The sequence below is a fragment of the Ictalurus furcatus genome, chromosome 25 (assembly GCF_023375685.1).
Source record: "Ictalurus furcatus strain D&B chromosome 25, Billie_1.0, whole genome shotgun sequence".
Taxonomy (NCBI): domain Eukaryota; kingdom Metazoa; phylum Chordata; class Actinopteri; order Siluriformes; family Ictaluridae; genus Ictalurus; species Ictalurus furcatus.
The window spans coordinates 19,940,327-19,959,265 of record NC_071279.1 but is presented as its reverse complement, the minus strand read 5'-3'; the positions used below and the strand labels follow the sequence as shown (position 1 = coordinate 19,959,265).

Below are 18,939 nucleotides of genomic sequence, written 5' to 3'. Positions count from 1 at the left end.
TAAGGGTGGCGCTATAGAGATGTGCTTGATATTTTTGCTCATATATTGAATACTGTAAGTCCAACAGCGAAAATTCTAGATTTAAAGCTAATTTGCATAATATGGAAAATCTAATTTGCAGACTATTCCTAGGATTTTTGGCCTACCTTCACAATTTTGATGCCAAACTACTCATCAGAGTATGACCCTCAATAATGATCAAAAACATGTTGACATTTGTAACCAATATGGCCGTGACATGTTCTAACGAAGCGGAGCCTAATTAGCTCAAAAAGCTCTAACTCATGACTATTATCATGGATTTGCATGAAATGTGGAACATGCATACTGGAAAAGATTCAAGGTCATGGGAAAAGTTTTGGGCATGGTCATGCATAAGGGGCAGCACTAGGGTAGATAACTGTTTCTCAAGAACTGTATGTTCCATCGAGTTGAAACTTGGTATACTGCATCTCTATGCTAATCTGCAAGTAGATGTTTGATGATGATGCTTTGGCTACTGAAAAAAAAACCCCAAAACATTGGACAAATCAGATTTCAGCAAGCATTTGACAAGGTAAACAATCAGCTATTGTCATAAAACTGGAAAGTATAGTTCCTCTAAAGACCCCCTAATAATTGATCCAGTCTCACTCAACCTGGCCTCTAGGAAGCACAATTCATGTTTTGGGATTTTTTTTTTTGTTAAATAAGGTGTACAGAGAAACTGTAAAAAATTGCCTTTTAGCTCTGACCACTCAAATATTTGATAATTTGCTTAATATGCAAAACTTCCTCTTGAGGACATGTCCTAGGATTTTTTTTTGGAAAAAATCAGGTTTCAGCAGGCGTTTGATAGGGTTAACGTTATCATCACTAAACATGAATGATAGGTTTGCGTAGGGACCCATTACTATTTGATGCAATTTCTATTCAGGTTTGTGCACACAAAAATAAGCATATCTCTTGAAATATAAGGTGTACAGTGAAAATACTTTTTTTAGGTTAAAGTTTTTGCTCAAATTCGAAAAATAATAATAATAAAAAAGACTTTTGGACCCTTTAGTTAACTTCTTTTCACTTTTTACTTGTCAGTGTATGAATATTTTTTTTGAGAGAAATCCACCTAAAGTGAGTCACGTTGAAGCGTCTCCCACTTTTGAATAATAGAATGATCCAGCAGGCGGCGGTGTTGTGAACATGAACTCCTCTATAAACTCATACATGAAGAAGACGAGGTGCAGGATTTTTCCCCTCTGAGAGAACAGTTGAGCTTTCTCACTGAGGTAATCATTTCCACGTAAAATATTTCTGATTGGGTTTAATATTAACATTGTTATCAATATAAAAATAAAAGCTTGTTATTGTGTCTGTATGTGAAGATGTTCACTACGTGTTTTTTGAGGTGAGTTAAACTAGCTGAGCTGTTCTGTTATCAGTTAGAGGGTGGATCCTATATGGATACCTCCTCCATTCAAAGTGCAGTACATAGAGAATGATCCGGTGGCGATTCACCCTGTGTAGTTCACTACATGGCCAAAGAGGAGACATTTGGGATTCAGCCTTGGTTTGGTGAAAGTATGATGTAGCTAAATGGCTAACGCACATAATATTAGATTTCGGGGGGGGGGGTTTTTTCCTTTTTTTTTTTTTTTTTTTTTTTTAAAAAAAATTATTATTATTAACACGCAATGTTAATAAGAGGAACGATACCATTAAAAAATTAATTTGAGATTTATCCATAGAAAAGAATGCAGGTTTATAAATCCAAACGCTAAGTTAAAAAAAAAGTTTTCTATGTTTATTGTGGTAAATTTTATATTCTGTAATTTAGTAATTAAAAATTCTGATCAGTAATTGTGATGATTGTTTTTGTATTAAATCTGATTTAATTAGCATTACTTTGTTCTATGACACTTTTTCTGAACAGTTAAATTTTTATCCTATTTAGTATAAAGTTAATGAACCAGCTTCACACACATGAAAATTTAATTATTTTAATTGAGTACAGATTCAGCTGGCAATTTTATATGGATTTTTCAAGAATACCCAGAAGAACTTTATCATCCCAGCACTCCAGTCTCCTCCAAAAGTATTTGAACAGCAAGGCCAATTCCTTTGTTTTTGCTATACATTGAAGACATTTGGGTTTGAGATCAAAAGATGAATATGAGATGATAGATCACAATTTCAGATTTCATTTCTTGATATTTACATCTAGATGTGTTAGAACATGGCACCTTTGGTGGCAGACCACCAAATATTTAGGTGGGCAGTTATATTGGTAGTCTTTCAGTAAATAACACTCAATATTTGTTTGCATATCCATTGTTTGCAATAACTGCATCAAGATAGTGACCCAGTGACATCACCAAACTGTTGCATTATTCTTTTCCAGGCTTGTACTGCAACTTTTTTCAGTTTTTGTTTTTGTTTCTCCCTTCAGTCTCCTCTTCAGGAGGTGAAATGCTGCTGATTGACTTGGTCAGTCTAAAACCTTCCACTTTTTCTCCCTGATGAAGTCCTTTGTTGAGTTGGCAGTGTGTTTTGGATTATTGTCTTGATGCATGATAAAGTTCCTCCCAGTTTGATTGGATGCATTTCTCTGTGAAAGACAGATTGTTCCTCTTGACTTCTGAATCCATTCTGCTGCTACCATCATGAGTTCTGAATGATGGGGTCTACTGTTTTAGTGGCTCTGCCTATTATTCTGAACAATCTGAAATTAAACAGTTCTGTGTCATTTGCGGAAACTTATGGTGCTTGATGCGTGTATCAGGACTGGCATCCTGCAGGAGCCAACTGAAAAATTATTTTAGTCATGACTGGTGAAAGACTTCAATAGCATAATGCACTATAGCCAAAAAATAGATAGTTCTGGGTCCTGCATTATAATACGTTCTATTCATTAAATAGCAGAAGTGATGACTGATTTCTGAATAATTTTTATTCTCCATTATTCCATTTTATCCTCATAGTTTGTAAGATGTGTATTACTTTACAGTGGAGTCTGCAGTTTTGCTTATGATTTGAGCTATTTTTCAATGGTTTCCTTTTCCAGAAACACAACTATTTAGATGTCATAATAAGACGTTGAAATGGAATCTACAGAGGTCCGACCATGCTCTTCTAGAAAACCTCCACACACACCTACTCCTGCCGGCTCACAGGTACAAGTTAACAATATCTGTGAACTCTTCTGATCTGTTTGATTAGTAAATCTTTGAACAACTGAATATTGGGACTGATACAAAAAAATTCCTACTACAATAAAAAAAAAAAACCCCTGCTCTTTCAGGTCAGAGCATGGGTTACTTTAGATGTTTAAAAGGTAACATTCACAAGGCTGTGTGAATGAAATTCTTTTAATCAGCTTCCATTCCTGGTAGATTGCGTTGCTAATCAAACAAACCAGAGTTATTGTCCTCATTATTCACAGGATCGATATGTAGTGTTGACTTTCTTTTGTGAATAAGTATTGTTACTCTTTGGTCATTAGCTTTGTGGGGATATGCGGACAGAAATTTGTCTGGCTTCAGATGGAGGCTCTGTGGAACACATCGCCCCTATGGACCTTCTGTTATTCTGTAACATAATTCTGTATAACAGCACTTTTGCGCATGCAATATTGCTTAATCGACTTTCTTTTGTAAATAAGTATTATTACTCTTTGTTCATTAGCTTTGTGGGGATGTGCAGACAGAAAAATATACGTCTTTAGATGGAGGGACATCAGGCTCTGTAGAACACATCACCTGTATGAACCTTCGGAAACATGTAAAAAAGGAAGAAATTGTAGATGAAGAATACCTTTGTAAGTCAACAGAGCACATTATAATCCAGTCTAATATTCAGTAATAATTTTTAGTATTTATCTTAATTTGTGCATGAACAACATCAATGACTTATCCTATGTTTGTTTTGTATTTTATTACATATTTGTGTTACATTACAACATTTAAATTTGATTAATGAAATTTCAGGTGAAGGGCTATCTGACTCTGTGGGACACCTCACACCTGTGGACCAACAGAATCATGTGAAAAAGGAAGAACCTGAAGATGAACCCAATTTCTGTAAGACATCAGGGTGTATTAGGGTCCAGACTGGATTCAGTAACTTTTTGTAATCTTATCTGTTTTATTTCTGATTGGACCAGTGCTTCAACACTTGTTTCCCCATAAAGCTTTGTTGTTCTTCATAGATTTATTTGAGCTGAAAGTATTTAAATGTAAATGGTACAATTTCAGGTGATGGGACATCAAACTCTATGGAAAATGTAGATGAACACAGTGGAGGATTTGAAAGAAAGCCTGTAAAAAAGGAAGAGTTTGAAGATGAAGACCCCTGTACAACAACAGACTGGGGTAACACTGACACTGTAATGCTCATGCTCAGTCTTTCTGTGCTATATACAGTCATTTCCACATGCATTTGGTCAGTGACACAATTTTTTGTAATTTTGCCTCTGTACACTACCACAGTGGATTTTAAATGAAGCAGTCAAGATGTGATTGAAGTGTAGACATTTAGCTTTAATTCAAGGTGTTTAGCAAAAAATATTGCATTAAATGTTTAGGAATTACAGCTGTTTACAAGGTCCCTCCATTTTCACAGGCTCAAAAGTAATTGGACACTGATGAGCAGTTTCATGGCCAGGTGTGGCCTGTTTATTTAGGAAATTTAGGAAATAAAAGGTCTGGAGACAAACTTCATGGTCATTGAGTTGATGGCTTGTGTGTTGCAACTGCTTTCTTTAAATCCCTCTAAAGATTTTTAAGTCTGTAAACTGAGAAGGCCACTCTAAGACATTCTAGGACTGATTTCTTAACTAAGCTTTGGTTGACTTGAAGTGTGTTTGGGATCATTGTCTTGCTGGAGAGTCCTATAATCACTAAGGTTCAAGTTCACCACAGAAGGCATAACGTACCTCCTCAAAATGGCTTGGTATTTCTGTGAATCCATGGTGCCCATTACACCGTCAAGATGGGCAGTTCCTGCAACAAAAAAAAAAATCCTACTTTATCACTGACCCACCTCCATGTTTGACCTTGGGGATAGCATTCTTCTGTTCATAAGCCTTGTCCTTCTTGCACCGGATTAACTTTGCAGGCCTATCTAAATTCCTTCTGGTATATTCCAGTCGACCTGCCCTGTGCTTCTTGGTCAAGAGTGGCGTGTGTCATGGAGTCCAGCCATGAAGTCCTTGGTTGTTTAGTGATCTTAGGTTGCCACTGACACATTTGTCCCAGCCTTTGTGAGGTCATCCTGTCTTGTCTTGTGAGTAATACTAGGGTTTTCCTTTGTTGTCCTGATGAGATGGCTAAGGCCTCTTTACTACATTGTGGGCTTTCTCCCACAGCCAGGCAGGTTTGCTGCTGCACCATATGTTTTGAACTTCCGTACAATGCTCCCAATGGTGTCCCTAGGAATGTTCAAAGTCTTACAAATTTTCTTATACCCATTGCCCTTTTGGTGCAATAAAATATTTAATTTTCTGTCAGCTTTTGTGACAGCTCCTTAGTCTTTACCATGGTTGCAGCACACCTTAAACACATCCGTGGGTGGTGTTTATATAAACATGTCACAGCTGCAGCACATTTAAGGGTTGTTATTGAGTTCCCAATGGGTTAATAATGTTTTAACCCAACTGTAGTTCATAAATTTTAGACTAGCAGTAGGCTTTAAAATCATAATATTATATAGGGGTTAAATAATTGTGACATCGCAGTATTCACAAAATATCCTGCTACTCTAAAATACATAATTAATTTTCTTTGTACATTTCAGCATTCAACTGATAAAGACTTAATTTAAAGCAGCATCCAGCTCTGCAGAAAAGCTTAAAATTATAAATCCTTATTTTCGTTTGGGGTTTGAATATTTCTGTTTGCAACTGTAAGTAAGGGGACATTTCAGTGACATTTCTCTCATTCAAGGAGTCACTTATTTCCCCAGAAGCATGTAGTCTCAAATTACTGGCCGAATCAAACTATGAAATTGCTTTATATATCTTACTACTACAGACATAAAAATATCATATCCTTTCCATGAAATGTAGCATGATGTTATAACATAAACCATTTAGTATATTTTCAGCTTTTAATTCTCATGCATTACTGACAGTCACATCTGCTTTGCATAGATTGCACTGTACCATTCTTTTAGTTTTTTCTGATTGTCTGGTCCATATCCAGGGATGGTTTAGTTGTATTTTACTGATGTACATCTGTGCATCAGCATGTTGATCATCCTCAAGTCAAGTGAGCTGTTCCTCTATATAGCGTATATACATTGGAACGAAATGTCATTTCTACAGGACCATGGTGCAGCAGATAACAGTACGCAGGACTATATAAAGTGCAAATACAAAAATGTGTATATATTGCACTTTTATGACAGTGTTATGGAATTATACGAGCGCTATCCATATAGAAGACTTTATCATGATAACATTATGATCCCAATATAGCCCTGCTCTAGTTTTACTGACTGACTTTTGTGCAGCAACTTTTACTCAACCTACACATTATCCCAGGTGTATAGCATCATGTGGCATAGTTGGCTTAGTAAGGCTGCCAGAACTTACCTCAACCTTACTCTATGTAAATCCCATTTTTCCTGTGGCCTTGTTGGGATCCCTTACAATATGCTAATAAAGATTATAAGGTGTCTTATATGTCTTCCATCCATCCATCCATCTTCTATACCGCTTACTCCTTTTCAGGGTCACGGGGAAACCTGGAGCCTATCCCAGGAAGCATCAGGCACAAGGCAGGGTACACCCTGGACAGGGTGCCAATCCATCTCAGGGCACACAAACACATACACATTTCTTATATGTCTTACCTTTCACCTTTAGTGTTTACATTTTAGTTTTGCGCCTTGGAGCCTTGGTTACATTCATTCTTTTTTCTAAACATAGTTTAACTATTTTCACAATGAGTTTAATACTAATACTGTTTATTTTCTGCTCCAGACATGGATGATGCCCAGGTACAAGTCTTCTCCTGCTCCTGGTGTTCTTTTTGCTATACATCTCAAATTCACCTCCACAAACACATCAGAAGATACCACTATGAGGAATATGAGAGACTGCAACAATCAGGAGAATTAAAAGAAGTGGAGCATATCACCACAGTAAGCTCCAGTATTCAGCAAACAGCCTCCGTTACACTCAACAGGAACTCCTCTAATAAACAAATGCAGAAAGAAGTCTATCCCTGCTCACAGTGTGGGAAAAGTTTTACTCACCGGAGTTATCTACAACAACACCAGCGCATTCACACAGGGGAAAAGCCGCATCACTGCTCACAGTGTGGGAAGAGTTTTAATCAACGGAGTAATCTTCAAGCACACTTGCATATTCACACAGGAGAAAAGCCGTATTCCTGCTCAGAGTGTGGGAAAAGCTTTATTCGAAGGTGTACTCTACAAATACACCAGCACATTCACACAGGAGAAAAGCCGCATCACTGCTCAGAATGTGGGAAGAGATTTAGTCGAAGGTGTGATCTACAAGAACACCAGCACATTCACACAGGAGAAAAACCATATCACTGCTCACAGTGTGGGAAGAGTTTTAATCGAAGGTGTAATCTACAGATACATCAGCGCATTCACACAGGACAAAAGTCGTATCACTGCTCAGAATGTGGGAAGAGCTTTAGTCGAAGGAGTAATCTACTAGAACACAAGCGCATTCACACAGGAGAAAAACCATATTCCTGTTTAGAGTGTGGAAAGAGTTTTACTCGACATAATGATCTCCAAATACACCAGCACATTCACACAGGAGAAAAGCCGTATCACTGCTCAGAGTGTGGAAAAAGCTTTATTAGATATAGTAATCTCATCCAACACCAGCACATTCACATAGCACAGAAACCAATCCAGTGCTTGCAGTGTGGACGGAGATTTACATATTCAGGAGCATTTAACATACACAAGTGCTCCAACAATGATTAAAAAAAAACTGTCTTTATAATGGTAACCATGATTTGGTTAAGGCAGAGGTTCTTAACCTTTTGTAACTAAAGCTCCCCCAAGCCTCCCCTATCATTTATCATGCCCCCCCCACACACACACACACAAATTGGAGGAGACCAGGTATAATGATTACCTGTTCTATATAAAATCTATCTATATGTAACCTAATCTATAATTTGTTTTAGATAGATTGATAGATATTTTTTGCTTTTGTGTTTTTCTACTTTTTTAAAATTACTTTAAATAACTTTTATGAGTTTTTTTAAATAACTTATGCCTTTTATATAACGGACAGGTATGGAACATGAATGATCAAAAATATTTCTGAACACTATAACTACTTTGAATAAGAGAACTAGGCTGGAATAACGCACTAAAAACATGTCAAACATTTTGCATTCCATTCGTCTTGCATTTTAAAAACATTCTCATACGAATGATACAGATTGCGACGAAGGGCATGTCTCATTAGCCATGTCATTGTCAAATCAATCAGTAGGACACCTGCACTTGCTTCTTTTTACAAAGAAGTGCAATTCGTGGTTCAGTGTTGGACAGTGTAAGCCTGATGTCATCCTCCACCTGGAGCGGATTTCGGTACTTGGTTTTCACGGCAGTCAATTTTGAAAACCCGGCCTCACACAGATAAGTTGAGGCGAATGCAAGAAGTAATTTTAGGGCGGTGTCAGAAAACTGAGGATATTCAGTCATCACTCAACCAAAACAAAGACAGAGAGCAAGAGCCATAGAGGTGTCGCAATCTGGTGTCGCTCTTTAATTCGACTAACTGTTCCTCCATGTCAACTGAAAGGTCTTTTCCTGGGCAACTGAAGAGATCTCTGATATAAGCAAATGGGGCCCCTTGGGGGCTGCCGGGGGGCCTCAACAATTTGGTGTGAAAAATAAATTCTCACTCTCAGACAACCACACACACACAATCAATCCCTAATCCATCCATCCATCTTCTATACCGCTTATCCTTCCTTCAGGGTCACAGGGAAACCTGGAGCCTATCCCAGGGAGCATGGGGCACAAGGCGGGGTACACCCTGGACAGGGGGCCAATCCATCGCAGGGCACACAATCACATACACATTCATACACCCATTCATACACTACAGATAATTTGGACATGCCAATCAGCCTACCACACATGTCTTTGGTCTGGGGGAGGAAACCGGAGTACCCGGAGGAAACCCCTGCAGCACGGGGAGAACATGCAAACTCCGCACACACAGGGCGACGGTGGGAATCAAACCCCTCCCCGGAGGTGTGAGGCGAACGTGCTAACCACTAAGCCACCGTGCGCCCTCAATTCCTAATGTAATGTAATGTAAAGATGTAAGGTGTAATTATTAATAAAAAAGTCTTCTATATTCAGAAGTCTGTATTTTTAATGTGTTTTAAAGACATCTTGCAAAAGGCAGGCCTTGCCCTGGAAATGTTTGGGAACCCCTGTTCTAGAATTTCTGGGTGATTATAATTACAGTTTAGAGAGGTGTGTTTTTCTGCTTCAGCAACCTACCAATTTTATACCTCCAAGCCAAAAATAACACTTCTCATTCATGATTAGTGTATATTAAATGTAAAACAAATATATGCTTTTTCAACTCTACAAATACATGCTTTTTCTGTGCAATATATAATTTTTGTGTCAACTCATCTTCATTTAAGTCTTTCAACTGTGTATTGGCACTTAAATTCAGCTTGAGCAGTGCAGCAAAAAATAGACTTGATGCCGAAACTCCCGCTTCACTGCTCCTCACGTCAGGTGTAAAAGTACTCATTCCTTAACATGCACAACGAAAAAAAGTATGCACTGCTTCTGCAATGCTGCGGTGTGAAACAGGCTTTATTCCTCGTTTCTTTGCCGATAATTTTCGCCACCTAGCGGTAATGCAGTATGACTTCATCAGACAACTCTTGAATCAGAAACGCAATATTACGTTTTTACTTCACTGCAAAAAAAAAAAAAAAAATACAATCAAATGATGTATTCAACCTGCCATATAGAATAATAAGAATAATTTATAAACATATTGTTTGATGAAGTCATACTGCTTTACCTAGGTGGCAATAGTGACAGCAAAGAAGCGAGGAATTAATGTGAAGAAGTAAACGACCGGCAGTGGTGATGTATGGGCTGTGTACATGTTGTTGGGGGCGTAACTTCTATTAGGGGCTTGTCTTGTAAGGGGCGTGTCTTCTGGCTAATCCTGCTGGATGTGTGACCCTTCTCCCTGGGTACTTCTCAATGCTCAAATGGATGCTTCCTCATTTCCTCGCTCCTCCGTCCTCCAGCCCGTGACCATCTTGAAGGACATATCAATACTCTAATTATACTGTGAGGAGGCGAGGAACGAGGAGTGAGGAAGCTTCCAGAGGATCTACAGTAGGAGCAAGGATACACATGTGTATCCTATGTGGAAGTGTTTCTTGTGGAAAAACCATATAAATTCCCCTCCTCCTTTACATCTGCCACAATCTCAAACCAAAAGTCCTTTGAAGATGTGATGGAATTTTGTGTGAAATATAATTAAATAATAATATTCCTACTCCCATGAGTATTGTAATTAATTTATCCTTGCATGTTGCGAAAGTTGTGATAATGTATTTTTCATTCATTCATTGTGGAATAACCCAGGCATTTCACATACTATCAGTGCATTTAGGTTTATTAAGAATGTTGTTATTAACCAAGGTCTAACAACATAATGGCACATCAAAAAAAAAAAAAGCATAATGGAAGATCCCTGAATCATTCATGTTGCATTGAAGTTACACTTGAGAGAGAGAGCGAGGATATTCAATTGCTTACTTTGATTCCTCTCTCCTCACATCTCATCCTTGCATCCTTCCCTCACATCCTAAGGGGGTGGAACTAAGATGCAAGGAAAGGACGCAAGGAAAGGAAATGAGGACGCACAAATAAGAAATGATAAGCATCCTAAATCAAGTACCCCACACTGCACTCTGGGGTTACTCCCCTAAATCGATTCATTTTGATGAACAGATTGCTCCACCAGGAGGCGCTGCAAACTCATCTCACATCTCATATCTCACAACAGAAGAAGAAGAGGTTTTTTTTCACTCCCGGGTAAACAGTGGATTTTTGTCACTGAGGTAATCTTTTCTACATGAAAATATTCCTGACTGGTTTATATACAATAACAGATTTGGTCGATTTAAAAACAAGCTTGTTACTGTGTCTGTATTTGAGGATGTTCACTATGTTCTACTTTAAAACCTGAGGTAAGTTTAACTAGCTGAGCTTCTCGGCTAATAGTTAGTGACTGAATCCCAAACCTTCGAAATGCAGTACAGAGAGAATGATACAGTGGCGTATTAAATAATTTTTTATTCTCCCAGTTTTATTTTAAATGAAAGCTTCATAATTTACATGAAGTATTTTAGATTACAGTGGGTTATGCTTATGATCAGAGCCTCCTTTTCCAGAAACAGCATTTAGACCTCATAATAAGACTTATAATGGAATCAGCAGGGATACGACCGTGTTCTTCTAGAAAACCTCCACAAACTGACTCACAGGTAACAGTTATCTATATGTGTGCAATTAAACATAACATTTTTAATAACTAAGAGATTCACCTGACTGTGTGAGTGTTCTTCTCTTAATCAGCTTCCATCCTTGGTAGGTTGCATGCTCTCCTACTAATCAAGTAAACCATGTTATTATCGTCTCTTCAGTATCCTCATGGACTATATGTTGTGTTATACCACAGTTAGTTTCAGTCCACTAATTTGATTGGTCAAGTGACATTCCAAGAGTGCTGATATTTAGTATAACAGCACTGGGACATTTCACTGTGTGTATCACTCCACTTATCTGTGTTTGCTGCATAAATTACAAATCTAGCAGAAGATCATTACATTGAAACTGTTACTACACTTACTACAGGCTGTCAGTTAGTCTGTGTGTTACACGGCAACATGGAAAGTTCTATCTAGCTGTGGCTGTTTTGGGAATTATTTCCATTGACTGCAAAAAATAAACCAATATTTGTCCATATTGTGTCTGAAATGTTAGTTACTTGATATTAATTTCTTATTAAGAAAACTGTCACATAAAAGCAAGATCACACTCGCAGTTGTACTGCTGTACTGAATATCAGCACTGCTTTGATTACCTGCAGCCTCGTGTCTACGGCCGAATCACAGCTGTGCCGATATTCTGTATAACAGCACTTTTGCGCATGCAATATTGCTTACTCGACTTTCTTTTGTAAATAAGTATTATTACTCTTTGTTCATTAGCTTTGTGGGGATGTGCAGACAGAAAAATATACGTCTTTAGATGGAGGGACATCAGGCTCTGTAGAACACATCACCTGTATGAACCTTCGGAAACATGTAAAAAAGGAAGAAACTGTAGATGAAGAATACTTCTGTAAGTCAACATGGCACATTACAATCCAGTCTAATATTCAGAAATAATTTTTAGTCTAATCTAATTTGTGAATGAACCACATCACTGTCTTTTCCCCATTTATATTTTGTACCTCACTTTTTTAAGTGAAATTAAAACATTTAAATTCAGTGAATGAAATTTCAGGTGAAGCGACACCAGTCTCTGTGGGACACATCACACCTGTGGACCTACAGAATCATGTGAAAAAGGAAGAACCTGAAGATAAAGACTATCTCTGTAAGGCAACAGGGTGTATTATGGTCCAGACTGGAACTCAATAACTAGGGGTGTAACAATACATGACACGTGACAAGATGCTTCAGGATACAAAAATGTGGTGATATGCGATGTGGAAATGTGTGATATCCGCATTCTATTAATTATTGCTCATGCAGTTGCAGTATTTGAACATCAGAGGTCCCAGTCTGCAGATCCCATGGAGTTAAAATACTGTATATAGAGTGCATACTGGTCACATTATCAAATTCTTTCTTGGAGAGTGCAGCGTTACCAAGTCGGGAATCATCTGCACTTGAAAACTGACTGATAGCTCTGTATCACAATTAGTGACATGTTATCTGTTATATAGTTACACCACCACATTATAACCATAAAAGATCTCTTTGGTAGTTTTCAAATGAAACCAGACCCATGCATCTGTGATCTTCACTGCCTGAAAAAGAATTTGGGAATTTCAGCCAACTTTGGAGCTCTATTTCCAGTTAAAATGACACCTCGGGCACTGCTGCAGAGCTAATTATATTTCAATCGATCATTTTCCTGTTTCCTGTTATAGTCTTTGTTTATCAGTTTGTACAGGACTTCATGGTGTGATTGTTGAGGCCAAAATGCTGAAATGTTGAGGGTTTTTTTTTGTACTTTTTTTGTGGAAAACTACTTGAATTGGTAAAACTGCAATTGCATGAAACTGTTTTGCACGGTCTTTCGCAGTGATGCTTGTTGGTAAATGAGACTTTTTAGTGGTACTCATGTTCAGCTTTCATGAATCGAAAAGGGCTTTGGCAGAATGCGCGTTGTGATGACAATAATGCGTTTTCAACCAAATTTGTGGAAAATCTGCGGTAATTTTTAAAAATTGAATATTGAATCTGAATATTTCAGAGTTTGCTTTATTTTGTTATTCTGAAAATATCAGAACATGAACCCAATATCATGAATTGAATCGAGTCGTGTATTGTTACACCCCTATGAATAACTTTTTTTTCTTAATTAAACTTTATTTGTGACTGGACCAGTCCTTCAGCACTGCTTTCCCTCTTGGACATCAAACTCTGTGGAAGATATAGACCAAAATAATGGAGGATTTGAAAGGAAGCGTGTAAAAGACGAAGACTCTGAAGATGAAGACAACCTCTGTACAAAGACAGACTGGGGTTGAGTAACATTGACACTTTGATTCTCATTCAGACTCTTGCTATGCTATGCAATTTATTAATATCAACATTTATTGTCATGCGAGCTCCCAATCAGGAAAGACCTCCTGTATCATGTGTGAAATCAAGTGTGCTCCACATCCAGAAGACCTTTAGCAGCAGTGGTAGCTGTGAGGCAGACAGACAGCTGGCAGTTTATTGTTGCCTTTCAGTCAGTTCACTTGGTCTAACACAGGATGTATGGGATACCAAGCTTTGACCATCCTGCTGAAGAGAAGACATGTTTTCATGCCTGTAAGGAAGGTGAGGTGTGGTGATGTAGAGGGTCATGTCAGCTATACAGCTGTTTTCACCATTGTCTTTCAGTGTTTACACTTTACACCTCTTTGAGAGCATTTCTGTTAGAGGTATTGTACCTAGTCCATTTTAGAGCTGCAACAACTAATCGAGAATAATCGATTATGAAAATAGTTGTCAATGAATCTCATTATGGATTAGTTGGGTTACACGCAGTACATTTACTCATTACGTTACTTCTGTTCTGAAAACATGGTTCGGAGAGTAAATACTACCACACACCAGCAATTGGTGGAGAGGAGAGAGTGATGAGGCTAATTCAGAGATGGAGATTATTAGGGGGCCCATGATAGATAAGGGCCAATGGGGGAATTTCGCCATTATACCCATACTCTTTTCCCCAGGACACCGGGGTTATGCCCCTACTCTTTTCACCAGGACAGCGGGGTTATACCCCTTCTCTTTTCGCCAGGACACCTGGGTTATACCCCTACTCTTTTCGCAAGGACACCGGGGTTATACCACTACTCTTTCGCCAGGACACCAGGGCTATACCCCTACGAGGAATGGCCTGGGTTTTTTAATGACCACAGAGAGTTAGGGCCATAGTTTAATGTCTTATGCGAAAGCCGGTGCTGTTTTTACAGTATAATGTCCCCATCACTATACTGGGGCATTAGACCCCACACAGACCACAGGGTGAGCACCCCCTTCTGACCTCCCATCCAGGTACTGGCCAGGGTCAACCCTACATAGCTTCAGTGGGACACCACGCGAGAGCTGCAGGGTGATATGGTTGTGGCATGACTTGGTTAGCCATTCTCTGTACATCTTCACCAGAAGTTATATTTGTCATTGCCTCATTTATAATTTATAGAGCATTGGTTACATTCATTCTTTTTTCTAAAAAATAGTTTAAATATTTTCACAATGAGTTTATTACTAATACTTTTAATTTTCTGCTCCAGACATGGATGATGCCCAGGTACAAGTCTTCTCCTGCTCCTGGTGTTTACGTTCCTATACATCTCAAATTTACCTCCACAAACACATCAGAAGATGCCACTATGAGGAATATGAGAGACTGCAACAGTCAGGAGAGTTAAAAGACATGAACAATGTCACCACAATAAGCTCCAGTATTCAGCAAACAGCCTCCGTTACACTCAACAGTAAGTCCTCTAATAAACAAATGCAGAAAGGAGTCTATCCCTGCTCACAGTGTGGGAAGAGTTTTAATGACCGGAGTAACCTCAGACAACACCAACGCATTCACACAGGAGAAAAGCCGTATTCCTGCTTAGAGTGTGGAAAGAGGTTTATTCGACAAAGCCATCTACAAGAACACCAGCACATTCACACAGGAGAAAAACCGTATTCTTGCTTTGAGTGTGGAAAAAGTTTTATTAGACAGAGTGAACTACAAACACACCAGCGCATTCACACAGGAGAAAAGCCGTTTCAATGCTCAGAGTGTAGGAAGAGCTTTATTCGACAGAGTCATTTACAAACACACCAGCGCATTCACACAGGAGAAAAACCATATTCCTGCTCAGAGTGTGGGAAGAGCTTTATTCGACAGAGTGATCTACAAAGACACCAGCGCATTCACACAGGAGAAAAGCCGTATCACTGCTCCGAATGTGGGAAGAGCTTTATTCAACAGAGTGTTCTACATAGGCACCAGCGCATTCACACAGGAGAAAAACCATATTCCTGCTTGGAGTGTGGAAAGAGTTTTATTCGACGGATTGAACTACAAATACACCAGCGCTTTCACACAGGAAAAAAGTCTTATCAATGCTGTAAGTGTGGGAGGAGTTTTTCCCAACAAAGAAATCTTCAGCAACACCAACGCATTCACGAAGAAGAAAATACATACTCGTACTGTAGGAAGATGTCTACAGATAAAGATAATCTCAAAGTATATCAGTGCATTCACACAGGAGAAAAGCTGTAAGAGTGTTCAAAGAGTGGGAAGAGTTTTAATCAAAAGGGTAATTGCATGCAACACCTCTAAATAAATAAATAAAAACATTGAATAAACTGGCCTTTAACAGGTACCATAATTTGTGTAAGGTATGTACACTACCATGTAAAAGTTTGGAATTAGAAATTGCCTTATTTTTAAAAGAAAATCTAACAAAAAATTATTAAAATAACATTAGAACAGAAATACAGTCTAGAAATTGTTAATGTTGGAAATTATTGTTATTGTTGGAAACAGCTGATTTTTAATGGAATATCTACATGGGCATACCAGTGCCAAGTTTTGACAACGATCAGGTCTGTGTTCCAATTCCATTGTATTAGCTAATCCTAAATTATCAGGTAAAAAGTTTAATTCATCATTAGAAAACCCTTGTGCAATTATATTAACATCGGACAGGAACTTGGCTTGGGAGGCTGCCTCTTCGACCTCGGACAGGAACATGGCTTTGGAGGCCGCCTCTTTGACCTCGGACGGGAACTTGGCTTGGGAGGCCGCCTCTTCGACCTCGGACGGGAACTTGGCTTTATGCTGGAGCTCTGGGGATGAGACCGCCTCATGGGTCTCATGCTGGAGCTCTGGGCATGAGACCGCCTCCTGGGTCTCAGGCTGGAGCTCTGGGCATGAGACCGCCTCTTGGGTCTCATGCCGGAGCTCTGGGCATGAGACCGCCTCTTGGGTCTCATGCCGGAGCTCTGGGGATGAGACCGCCTCATGGGTCTCAGGTTGTAGTTCTGGAGATGAGGTCGCCACATTGACCTCCTGCTGGAGCTCTGCAGGTGTGACCACCTCGTGGGTCTCAGGTAGGAGCTCTGGTGAGGGGGTCACCACGTTGACCTCCAGCTGGAGCTCTGCAGGTGAGACCCCCTCGTGGGTTTTAGGTTGGAGCTCTGCTATTGCTTCCTTGTGGAGCCATTGGAGGGCATGCCTTGAAACATTCCTGTGAGCAGAAAGATGATCCGGGTATCCCAAGCTTATTGCAGTTGAGATACTGTAGCTGCCTCGGCTAGTCACACAATCCCTAATTCGGATCCGGGAGCTTTATGACAGTCCACTGTGGAAACTGGACTGACATGAAGAGTGGTCCGACATCTCCATGTACTCCGGCGTGACACTCTCCATGCTCACCTGTTGAGAAATGTAGTCACTGGTTTGCTGTTATGCCATCATCTACCTTATTTGCTCTGAACAACCATAATAATGCGTTTCAGACACTTCATAAATCATATGCATATCACTGGGGCACACTTGTTTACCATGATGTTGCTGTTAGATGACTGACTTATATTATTGCAATCTGTTTCTGGCTTACTGTATATTGGAACATTAATTAATTTAGGCTATTCTAGTAACATTTTAGAAATTTAATTCTAACAACGATAACACCATGGTTATTTACAGATCTCTACAATGTTATCACTCTTACAAACTGTTTCTATGCATTTTTTTAATTGCTTAAAAAATGTGAAAATTGGAGAAAAAGTTGGATTTATCATAAAACTTGCATCGGGGGTTATCACTGGTTGCAGGACTACCAGACTGATAATATAAAACTTTTTGGCTATCTAAAATGAGACTAGGCTAGTTTGGTGTCGCTAGCCAAGGGGAGGCACAGCTAACCCATCACTGTATGGGTTCAATGTACTCTGCATGGCTACAGTGCCATGCAAAGTACATTAGCTCTGCTCATATCCTATTAATGTAACTTTGAACTCATATAATATACATTTACACACCTTGTTTTCCTGCTCAGCATGAGAGGATGTTACTGTTTCAGTTTTAATCCCTTTACTGGTTAAAAAGAAAGTGTATATAAAGGTAACCATATTCTGATTTTCCAAGATGATGACACTATCAGCATCACAAATATATATATATATATATATATATATATATATATATATATATATATATATAGGATATTTTCACTTAGGGGTGTACTCACTTTTGTTGCCAGCGGTTTAAACATTAATGGCTGTGTGTTGAGTTATTGTGAGGGGACAGCAAATTTACACTGTTACACAGGCTGTACACTCATTACTTTACATTGTAGCAAAATGTCATTTCTTCAGTGTTGTCACATGAAAAGATATAATCAAATATTTACAAAAATGTGAGGGGTGTACTCACTTTTGTGAGATACTGTGTGTGTGTGTGTGTGTGTGTGTATGTATATATATAGGTAAGTAAATATATAACTGGTTTCACTCTTCCCATGTTTTACATTTTTTCCTACATTCTTTTGAATGTCCACGGAATAAGATAAAATATTAGAGGCCAGGAGTGTGCCTTCTGCTATCATTCACACATTTGAATGGCCATGGAATATGAAGCAATGTGATATCATGAAATTTAAAATATTACATTATATGGCCATGGGCATTGTTTCGACTCAGGACAACTGCTATTGTCAAGCAACTGTTTGGTGCCGTACACAACAGCACTTCACCTTTGCGTGTTTGCTGGGAGTAGCACATTGTAATTATAATGAATACTGGACATTTCCACAAATTTAGAAATCCCAGGCGTACGGTTTTTTAAGGTCCGAAAAAGAGGACAGGCCCATGGAAAAGAGGACGTATGGTCACCCATGTCCATTTTCCCCTGAGACTAACTGACTGTGTGAGCTAGTGTGTAACAGAATTGAGAGCTGTCAGCCAATAAGACACGAGTATTTCCAGATATTTTCCTGTAAACCATGCCTGATCAGTCTTGCCTCCATTCACTGAAATAAAATACAACATTTCGTTCACTGAGGCTACAGCCTTGAATGCCCAGGCCAGGTTACGCCCCTGGTACTAGTGATCATTTTGACACCAAGCATAATACTGTGATTATTTTGACTCTCGATTGCACATTGAA

The 18,939-nt window shown here is 38.9% G+C and overlaps 1 pseudogene; it reads left to right on the top strand.

The window, feature by feature from the left end:
• The first annotated feature begins 1,636 nt into the window (after positions 1 to 1,636).
• LOC128601618 (zinc finger protein 420-like) lies at positions 1,637 to 17,929 on the top strand (annotated as a pseudogene).
• The last annotated feature ends 1,010 nt before the right edge of the window (positions 17,930 to 18,939 follow it).